The sequence below is a fragment of the Dendrobates tinctorius genome, unplaced genomic scaffold (assembly GCF_039654945.1).
Source record: "Dendrobates tinctorius isolate UK_male_01 unplaced genomic scaffold, ASM3965494v1 ptg000147l, whole genome shotgun sequence".
NCBI lineage: Eukaryota > Metazoa > Chordata > Amphibia > Anura > Dendrobatidae > Dendrobates > Dendrobates tinctorius.
This window is the reverse complement of record NW_027361814.1, coordinates 9,039,995-9,051,672: the sequence shown is the minus strand read 5'-3', so window position 1 is coordinate 9,051,672 and position 11,678 is coordinate 9,039,995. Positions and strand designations below refer to the sequence as shown.

Sequence of the window (11,678 nt, the reverse complement as noted above, 5' to 3'; positions counted from 1 at the left end):
TACAGGACGGCAAATTTTGCAAATTTTATAATGATACCCAATTGCAAAAAAAATATTTTTAATCTTGATTACATGCACTTAAGAAAAGAGGCCTCAAAGACGGACAGACCCTTTAAGTTACAAACAGGATTTCCCACTGCTAGGATTCCAAGTGATGAGAAAACTTGTGCTCAATTTCCTTGCAGCGCCATCACTGGTGACATGAAGCATTGCAGGCTAAGATAAAAAGCTGCTATAACACACAGTGGATAGTTTTCTGATGGGAAACCTTGGGTCCTTGCTGGAGGGGTTCCCATGTGATAAGTTACCCAACTGCTAGAATCCCCAGTCATTAGCTCTAATCCATCAGCAAACATGTTCAATTTCCCTGCAGCGCTACCACAGGACACCTGCAGTATTACAGCGGGACGTCTTTGTAAATGCATTGACAGACTTGGTCTTAAGAGACGTTCTTTTCTGGAAAATCGAAAGAAATTATCTCATTTCCACCTAAATGGTGAATTTTCCATTCATTGCATAAAAAAAATAATTTGCAGCAGTTTGAGGCAATTTTATTATAAAGGTTGACAATAAAGGAATGACTTTACAAATAAATATAAAGTATTTAATATATATTTATCAGATCACGTTACAAAAATATGTGTAAAATTTGTAACTGGCAAACAAAAAAAGTCCCATTTGAAGACCTAAAGTTACAGTTTCAGCACTAAACCAAACATTACAGATAGAAGATATAGTAATCCGGAGAAAGCACGCGGTTCGGGCGCCTTTGGCCATACAATAAATATAGTTTTTTTACATGATTTACATAGGACTTCTTTTTTTTTTTACAGCAGATAAAATGTACAATACATATATTCTTCCATCCATACAATTCCCTGAGTCTAAACTAAACCGAAAAACTGTGCTAAAACACACCAGCCACATTAAGGTACTAATGGTGGAACTGCTATAGGACCCCATTTGGCATCAATATACAACCCCCAAGTAAAACAGGATCGGATATCTTAGAACAAGAGTTCAGTTTACAACAGTGTAAGGCACTCGGGGTTGTACCGAAGGCTACAGAAAGTTGGAATGGAACATTTACAACAACAGCCAGAGTATATATACAATGTGCACTGTATACGCTTCATATATTGTGTGTTCCTATAGGGCCAGCGATGGAAGCTGTACCTTAAAGGGGTTGTCCAGGACTGGAGAAACAGGGTCTCATTTTATTTTCGGAAACAGCGCCATTTTTTTGTTTAGAGGCTGCGTTAGGTACTGCAGCTCATCCACATTTGAATAGGGATAGCTGCAATGCCAGACACAGCCAGGAGGGGCGCTGTCTATAATACAAAAATTAATATTAATCCTGGACAACCCCTTTATGTGATGTTTAGTTTAGACATAAATGATAACAGCAGCGCTCCCATTACGTAAGAAGCAGGAAAGAAATGATCCCTAATATAAATACATACTGACCATGCCACGTAACCTTTATGGAAACTTTGACATAAAGAAACATGGAAGATAAAACAGTTTCTTATAATACTATTTAGACAGCATATGCTTGATAAAAATGGTTCAGGATGGCAAAAAAATGTAATACAGAGATGTTAATCAATGATTAAGCCCGCCCACTTGACTCCTAAGCCCGGAATGAGCTCAAATGAATACCGTAAATTAAAAGTTATACCGAATAACCCGATCCTACATAAACATATTCCAATCGGTTCATGTAATCGTGTTCTATAAGAGGCTGCTTGCAGATCAGACAGAATGGCAAAGGGAAAAGGGTTTTTCCACCTTAGGGGAATAGAATTTTTTTTTCTTACTTAAATGTATTTTTGACCAAAATTAGGTTTTTTTTTCAACTGGACTTTATTAAAAAAAAAAAAGTTGCACCGTTTGCTTTTTACAACTTCTACGTTGCACTCTCTGCACAATGGGTTAACTGAGAATCCATCAGTGAGTTCTTTCTGGCGGTCTGATAAAAGATTTTGTCGCTCAGCTATCTGTCTTTTTCTGAGCTCCTCTCAGCTGATTTATGACCATAGACCACATCAAAGCTGAGTGAATATTAAAGTAAAACCGTGCAAAATTCGTAATGAAACACAATGGCAAAAGTGATTTTTAGCCCTAAAGACATGAATTTAAGGAGGAGAAAAAAAAAAAAAAATAATATCGATCCCGTGGGTGGATAACCCCATTATGCTGTGTCAGCCATGCTAACATCACTATTCCCAGACTATAGGTCCAGGGAATTCTAGATTCCCAAAACTTGGGAAGGGTTAGGGAAAAGGGTCAAATTGTTAATTATTAATGTAGATGGCACATAAATGGATGACGGCGGGTGAAGAATGAAGAGCGGGGACAGGTATTAGCAGGCAAGTATGGAAAACGGTGACAAATAAAGTTTTGTTTAAAAAAAAAAAATTATATATTATGATAATAATTGTGCCAAAGATGACACCAAATAATCGCGCATCACAAGTGGATTACTGGCATTGGGCAGAGTGGATTTTAGTCGTAAGATGCTTTAAGGAATGGGGTAAAATACAATTTACTTGCCAGAAGGGAGGTTTAAAGGAAAAAAATAGATACAAAAAATACAATCAAAAACATTTTTAAAAATACGCTCATTCAATTCTCTTCAATTTTTTGTTATGCTAATTTAGATGACAAATTAGGATTCCAAGTGTATGTTCCCGCGTGGGTTACTAGAAGCTTTCCAATCATTGTCACTGGCGGAAGTTCACATGTGGAATCTTTTCTGTATCTTCCGTGGCCACCATAGTAAGACGTGCCACTACCTAGTATATGTCAGTGATGCTATTAACATCTCTCCAATATCAGATCTCATGTAAGACGTCGTTTCCAATTATCTGGTGCGTTCTCCCCAGTTCAGAAATGTCAGAAGGAAACCGATGCCAAAACTGATCCCATCATTTTGGGTTCATCCATTAGTCGCTGTACCGGATTGGTCCCAGACCAAGAAATCATTACCTGCGGCATTTCTTGATCTGACTATGGATGGCGGCCCAGTGCACAAGTATATTGTGCCAAGTACTGCTCATAGAAGAGGGTGGTGGTTCACTCCTGCACAGCGGCCCACCAGAAGATTCTCCTGCTCTCCTCTGGGCCAGTCCAAGCCTGAGCCAAACCATCTGCTGACATCTACTCCTGAATTAGGGTTTTGGTCACATAAACGTTTTCCCCACAACCTAGAAAAATGGTGTCTGATTATTCTGATCAGAGTCTGATCAAAGTTTGATCGGAGTAGGATCAGTTTTTGTCGGGCGTGGAGAGAAAAAAAAATATTCTCCATTCCGACAGTCCGTGAAAATCAGATCACACTCAGATGTCATCCGATTTTTTTTTTACGGACCAATAGACTTGCATCGCCGATTTTGATCCAACATTCATCACCAAATCGGACACCTCGCTGATCTTTTCCATGGATCACTTGGTCTGAGGAAAGAACCGGACATGTGCACAGCCCCATAGAGTATCATGGGTACGAGTGCGATCTTTGAAAACCACAAACGGCACTCGTCCAAGAAATTGGGTTATGTGCATGAGCTATTAAACACAGAACTGCATTGTTGGATTTGAACCCTTCCTTTCTTACAGATAAGAGGTGCCAGACAAATATTTACCGCTCTCTGATCCTAGCACGCATGCTTATGAGAGCGAGGTGAAGTGAAGCAGAGCCAGCCACACGGCAATGGGCACATTTTGGGGTTGGAGAACCACAGATCTTCAGATCTGCATTACTATACATTCGATTACTTGCTATAAAGTAGATATGGCTACTTAGTGGAAATGGCAAAATGTGGGAAAATACCCACAGAAGTCGGTGTTCGCACTGCAGGAAAGAGCTGGGTATTCTTCATGCTGTAAATGGCGAGAAAACCAAAAATCCTCTAGTAACCCTATACTACTATAATGATGACCGGTCGGACATATGGCGTACACGAATCACAATGGTGTTATTGGAAGATTGTATAGACGTTCATTCTACACTTGTGTCTCTTTATGTCGCCGGCAATTAAACTCGCGTATCTATGTGTGATGTGAAAAAGATGGGCAACAATCTCAAAATAAAAAAAAACTGTAGCGTAAATATAGAATCGTGATGCAAATGATGGACAAATCGAGAAAGGGTGATCAGTAATCATCCCTTCTGTCAGGTCAAAAATATGCAACAAGGTTGAAGCCAGAAAAGGACACCTTTAAAGCATCTTCACCATGAATTAGAAGACTTTTAAAGGGGTTGTCCAGCCCTGGGGTATAAGTCTGCAGTCACTGTGCAGTCAGTGAGTGCATGACGGCAAGAATGCAATTTGTATAATTTCTGCCACATTCCGACTAGACGTGTACTGTCTCACTCATTTTACTTGTATTGGGTAAGGCCATGCACGTCTAGTTGGCATGTGACTGCATGTATGAAAACCACATATTTGCAGGCCATAACTTGTGCTGCCGAGAACAATGGCAGCCTATGCACACTAAATGATCTATTAGACTATTACAGATTGTTCAGCGCAGATTGTTGTAGCACAGTTTGCCTGTCTAAACAGGCAATTAAACGACTGCTGACTGGCAAACATAGAACCGATCAGCAGTCGTTTAATGCCGCCAGCTGGGTAGTGTAAACCTGGCATAAGAGAGGCCCAAGGAGGTTTAAGCACTAACTGTGGTTTTAATTTTTATTTCATAAATCAATAATTCACATGAAAATAAAAAAACTTTGTTAAATATCTTATCAGACAAAAATAGCTTTTTTCTCCTCCCAGACTGGTCTTTCATTCTCAAGTCATAGGTGAAATCTGTAAAATGTATAATGAGTGACTATAGATTTTGCCATTGACAGTTGGTGCTTATCAAACTCTATGGAGAAGGGGAAGGAGGAGCTAGAGGCAGATATGGACATTCTGCTGCAAGGCTCCTGAAATGACAGTTACAATTCTCCATAGAACTTTATGAGCACCAACTGTCATCTCCTGTCTCCAGTAATGGGATTGTCTGTATTCACTGAAGACACATTTTACCCCTAAATTGAGAATTTTGAGATTGAACGATGAGTTCAGGAAGACAAAGATGAGGGTTTTGCCAATAAGAATATGAATATTTTGTAGTCTATGAAAAATTAAAATAATGGTTATTCTTTAAGTGAAATCAGTGTACTTAAAATAAGCCGGGACCTGATATTGTGGTGTTGTAACCTGTGCCTAGCCTGGCATCAAGCTGAAAACAATATTTGGGAGGAGTTTCGTGATAAGAGGTCTGGCTCTGATTGGCCGTTCGCAATGCCCCTCCCAAAAGTCCTTTTCAGCCAGATGCCAGGCATAGCATACAAGCCCAAGATCTTATCTTGCAAGCAGCATAGGTAAATCTTCCTTTATGGGCTTCTTAGAAATGTCTTTACGAGTGTTTTATATAATGACAGAAGAACCCTAAAGGGATGATGGTACACCATGACTGTCCTTTTACCCTAGTTTATACTTTACATGCGCTGGGGTTTCTGAAATTCCATGAGTATAAAGTGACTGTAAAAGGCAAAAAGCGGGACTTTCATTAGGAAATGTCTATGTGGATGATTAAGAAAAGCTACATACATTACACAATGCATGGCGGGTTTATAAGAAGATTTCCGGTTTAATGCGCGGTAATTGCTGTGCAGTTGTATATACAGGGGACTGATGGAGTGAGTGATATGTGCCGCTCCAGGAATCTATTTCCATTCCTAAACCCAAGATACTAGTGTTTCCGAAGACTCCGCCATGACACAACATCGGAAACGGCCTCACAGAGTGTTTGGATTACCTTTTAGTATCTGAACGTTTCAAAAAAAAAAAACCTCAATCTTGGAGGACTTAGATTTTTAAAGGATTTTTTTTTATTTTTTTTACTTAAATGCCATGTATTTTAGGGTAAAAAATAAATTTCAACATTGGGTTTCATTAAAAATTTTGCATTGTTTAGATTTTTTGCAGATTCTTTGTTTCCCTGCACATTTCTAACTGCAGAATGAGTTGATCGAGAATCCTTCAGTGAGCGTGTACTAATGCAGAATGAGTTGACTGAGAATCCTTCAGTGAGCGTGTACTAATGCAGAATGAGTTGACTGAGAATCCTTCAGTGAGCGTGTACTAATAGGGAATTTGTAACGGTTCAAGCTGCCTGTTTCTGAACTCTCTTAGCTGATTTATGACCCTAGCAATGTTCAGTTACACTTTGATGTAGTGTGTCATCATAAATCAGCACAGAGGCATTCAGTAAAAGACCGATAAAAAGGTTTGGGTGATGTCCAGCGGCATGTATCAATGGTGCTATATAAATAAATAATAAATCTGAAATTCTGCCCGCCATGATGTTCAATGATCACATTATTTGTTTTTAAACTTGTGTGACCATTGGGCATCACCGTGGGCAGAGCTTTGAACACATGCAGCAAAATACAATATGAGCTACAAACTCTCTATCAGAACAAGCTCGCTAACAGACTCTCCGTTAGCTCATGCCACAGCCAGCTAAATGCAAAAGGGTGAAAAAGAGACAAATGGTGCAAAATTTTTAATGAAACCCAATTGCAAAACTTAGTTATGCTCCCCATTCCACCACAATCACAAGACCACGGACTGCCAGGAGTTGGCAAGTGAAGTGGCCATGCATCTGACACCATGTCCTAACCACTGTCTGTTACTTATACAGTATAGCACCATTTATCAGTAAAGCGCTTTTCTCCCAAACATACCACTTAGGTCTGGTAAGAAGACATGAAAATGTATCATAAAATTTGGTCTTGGCTCATTAATCTAGCTAGTGCAAAAGGGCAGTGACGGCCGAGAGCTCAAGTGTTTTCCATGAGAAAGCTGCTGCCAGACATCTCTGCCGGCGGCTCGTCTCCGAAAGAACAAAACGATTGGAAGTTCCAAAACTGGGACATGCCCAATCGACATCTCTCCAAACTATCAGTTGTCCGGAGGGGAGGGGGGGGGACCATAAATATTAAGGGCCTGTCACACTAAGCGATATCGCTAGCAATATCGCTATAACGTCACTGGTTTTTATAGCGATATCGCTGTGTCTGATACTTACCTCCGACCGGCTCCCCCGCTGGTTATCGCTGATTGCGCGAGAACGTCCTGGACCGTTTCTCGTCAGTTTCCTGTGGCGCTGACGAGCGACGCGTGGACGCGGGAGGGAGGACCTCAGGATCGCCTCGTCTGACAGGTAAGTAGCGACCGCCGTTATGTCGCTGGTGAGATCTGCCTGTGTGGCAGCTCACTAGCGACCACTTAGCGATGCACCAGCGATCCTGACCGCTGGTGCATCAGTCAGTACCTTTAGACTGCTGAGAGTCCAGCTGACATTAACCCTATGTGCATTGAGGTCTATATAATACGCTTTGCAGGCGACATTGCGGTGTCGTCATCTTAGGAAAATGCAACATAATCCAGAAAGGAAGAAATTTGATTACTTATATTTTGGGAATTCTCCTGGACCGACCAATGCAGATTTGTTTGATGGGCAAAAAAAAAATCTAAGTTTAGAGCTGCCGGAAAAAAAAAAAAATAAACAAAAACAAATCGTTGCTGCTTTTTTCCAAAGACAGTGCCACTCCCCGATGGATGAAGTGTCGGACTGAAGAGGCTCAGATTATACTGTATATTGTGTTTTTCGGATGTTTTAGCAGTGTAAATCAAATCTTGGTATAAATTGCCATGGACAAGTTCTTGCCGTCCCTGACTCCTAAACCGTCACATCATTGATACATTGTTTTTCCTCAGTGACATTAATAGGGAAAAATTCATAAATAAAAAGCATGTAAGAACAGAGTCTGTGAAAAGCAGCAAAAACAAGGATGAAATGTAACAAATACTATAACATATCTTAAAAGAACCCTGTCACGTGAAAAAAGTGCTATTAGCCTGCACATATGGGGTTAATCTGCAGGTTAATAGTGTTCTGAACCTGCACAGTGCCTGCATCTAGAGCATCGATGCCGGGAGGAAATTAACTATTTCTCCCGGTAGCGTTTTGGTTTTAGTCACAGGGAGGCGCTGGTTCAGTCACCGCTCTGTGTGTGGAGAGCAATAGCTGTAATCGTGCCCCCGGCACTGACTGACAGCCGGCACTGACTGATAGCCAGCCCTGAGCGAGCTGCTGACAGTCAGTGCCGGGGCGCAGTTATAGCCACCACTCTCTACACACAGAGCGGTGACTGAACCTGAATCGGTGCTAGCACCAGGCAGGCTGAGAGCACAATTAACCAGCAGATTAACCCCATATCTGCCTGTTAATGGCGTTTGTTTTTCACAGGCTCACTTTCATTATATCGAGGGCGATCTCCCACATTGGATTTTTGGAGAAACGTTCCATTTTTAAATCCGTTTCTTGATACCAGACAAATCGTTTTCTACTCAGAACCTGTGAGGGAACATCCACATGGGACATATATAGCGGATTTTCCGTTGCTGATTGGGGTACTACTTTGGGTGCGATTTGGAAACATTTTAGCAATGCAAAGGGTGAAATCCACAGTGTTTCCACAATTAAATTTTCCGCAGTTTTGTTGCTTTGAATTTCACTGCACATTTTCTGCAGTGAAAAGTCCCCAGCAGATTAGTCCTGTGTGGATGAACCCTTTAGGTGCTTTATAATACAATATCATCAAAACAGAAACCATAATAGTTCAATATTGAAAACACAGTCCTAAGCCTACGTATCAGGACTGTTACGGACAATAAGTATGGACACTCCTATCAAGGATGCATTCAGAGTGTAATACAATAGTGCGGATTTCTTCCCTACGGCCCCCTGAGGAATCCAACTTGAAACGCGCGTCGGGGCTGTGCGCATGGCACCACAGATAAGAACATGGGTGAGAGCTATTAACAGTCAGGTGCATTTTGCCATTTTTAAGGTTGGTAATGAGACTCAGGATTTCACCACATGTAATATAATTGTAACTCCTTAGATATGGTCTCATGCACCCGCAGTATTTTATGCGGAACATGTAGCACTGTCCCTTTATATTGATATTAATTTTTTCATTATGCTCTCCCTGATATTTGTGGTGCTACGCTCCTCTCTTTTCTTTACCTGGTCTTTGCTGTGAACAACTTTTTCACTGATATGTTTTTATTATGTATTGCCTTGTATATACTGTACAATCATGAATTAAATTTTTTTTGTATTCTACTTTGGACTATATACTCCATTTATCCTTTCAGCTCTTTAGGCTGGGGTCAGAATTCTGTAGATTATCTCAACCAAGAGCATTGGGCTGATTATCCATAACACACTCTGTTCAAACTCTGATCAGCACAGTGTGATCCAATTCTCTCGTTGGAGAAGATGGAGAATCAAATTTCTCCATCTTCTCCATTGTGCGAGTGTGCAGAAGTCGGACTGCACTCAGATGTCATCCGACTTCAGTCCAATGGTTTCCACAGATTCACTGACTTGCATGGCCGAGTGTGATCCAAGTATCTGATCAAGCTCTGACATGTTGCAATTTTTCCTCAGATCGGCTCGGTCTGAGGAAAAAAAATCAGAGATGTGCACAGCCCCATAGAATAACATTGGTCTAAGTGTGATCCAATGTTTTTATTGGATCGGCCTCAGACCGAAAATACGGTTGTGTGCACGATCCCTACTGACAAGGATGAAATCTGTGGCATAAAACCACATCTTGATGTCTATTCTCCATGTGCGCGTTCTATGGGAGTTATCATGGACAGAACACGTCCCCATTATAGTCTATGGGGCTGTTATTTCCTTTTTGCTGCACTTTTTTACTGTTTAATTGTAGGAATAACTTTTTTTTTTACAGATGAGAAAAATGGATGCCATGCTGATATTAAAAGTGATCAATTCTTTCGAACCTTATGTTGCAGATTTGTAATCAACACTGAAGATCAACTTCTGCTGCAGATTTTCTCAGTTTAGGATATAAGAAAATCATATCCCTAATACTGGCGCTGTAAAACACCATGGATTTTCCAGGCACTAATCAGCTGCATAAAATCTGCTGCTTGCGTGTCCTGTGTGGACGTGAACTCGGCATGGCCGACCCGTTATTTCTATGTCATGTCTCTATTAATAAGTGACATCTCAGTATCTGACATTTTCCCACCACTATTAGATGCAACACACAAACCTTTGGCCAGGTTACACATTTTAGTCCCATTTTATGTTCACCGAGTGGCAGCATGTTTCACAGGTAGGCGATGGAGTCACAGATGTAGCAGAGCTGAATTTGTCATTTAGCTTTCCGCTTTAAGCACAGTGATGGCTTAGTGCAGGGGTGGGGAACCTCAAGCCCCAGGGCCATTTACGGCCCTCGATGACCTTTTATCAGGCCCTCGGGCAGATTCTCAGGGAAAGCATTCTGGGGCAAGGAGCTGTATTTTGATTGCCACAAACTCTTTAATTTCTTCTTGCTCTGTTAGCACACACCAATGTTCACTAATGAATACTGAAGGGCATGCAATGAAAGATTACGTCCTGACACCAGTGCCAGAGTCAGGATGTAACTTGTGGGTGGCGTTTGTATGGCCCCCGAAGGATGGTATAAATATCCAAATGGCCCTTGGCAGAAAAATGATTCTGCACCCCTGGCTTAGTGGATAAAAAACACACACATTAGCCACTGAGAGGTCAAGATGGCACTGCGTGATTCCAGTAAGATCAGTGTAAAGAAGGAGGCAAATGTCCGGCAGAATGATAATCTGGCTAGAAACTCAGCTCTGCTACATCTCAACCTTAGCTTCCATCTTCAGCGGAACTTTCTTTTAAAGGAGGGTGAACTTTTTGTAAATGGGAAGTAGAATGATGAGTTGATTACGGATCTGTCAGTTCTGGAATCCGATGATTGAAAACACTGATTTCTGGTCCCAGTGGAGTCCGGTGGGTTTAGAGAATGGCAGCTCTGGGGGGGTTAATACAGATGTCTGGTGTCTCCTATAAAACACAACATACAGAACAGTTACAGTTTACAGTCAATCAGAAAGTTTACAATATGCCAAGTTCTAAGATAGAAGTTTCCATTACCAAAATGAGACCAAATTACATTTTGTAATAAATCATGTCAGGTAGTTAAACATCCCCTCTGCAGAGTCGTGCTTGTAAAAGGATGTGAGGTGCACGGTTTTATACACAGGGGCACAACGACTGCAATTTTGACTTTATATATTACCGATAGCATGAATTCAGTAAAATGAGTTTAAAATGTAAAAACAATACAACTCTGTCATGATTTTACCAGGGAGGATATATTCGTATATCCCACCGCTGCCACCAATTTGTCACGTACCTGCTTCTCAGGGTTGCGCCTGCAAGGGTTAATCTACCTCCTCTCACTCAGTCCAGCATTCAACCTCTGTTCTATGCTGCAGTAGGAGCATAAATCACACCCCGACACAGACCACACACTCCGCTCATACTTGTTCATGCTGCCACCACTCACCGAACACACAGGCGATGAGTCCCGGAAGTACTACTATGTGCCAATCAGGCTCGGACTGGCCACAGGGTAACAGGGGAATCTCCCGGTGGGCCCCTGTGCACTCTGGGCCCCCATCCTCACTATATGGGCAGTACTTGGCATAATTTACTCTGTAGAGAAAAAGCAGCATCTCATCATTCATTAACCAAACTACCCAGTTTATTATTATGTAGAG

General features: G+C 41.3%; 1 protein-coding gene across 1 annotated transcript in view; it reads right to left on the bottom strand.

The window, feature by feature from the left end:
• Window positions 1–535: 535 nt before the first annotated feature.
• Window positions 536–11,678, bottom strand: part of JAKMIP3 (Janus kinase and microtubule interacting protein 3) — a 194,596-nt gene continuing 183,453 nt past the window's right edge. Inside the window, exon 23 of the mRNA XM_073546384.1 lies at window positions 536–10,959. The gene's annotated coding sequence lies outside the window, so the exon portion shown is untranslated. The remainder of the gene's footprint in view (window positions 10,960–11,678) is intronic.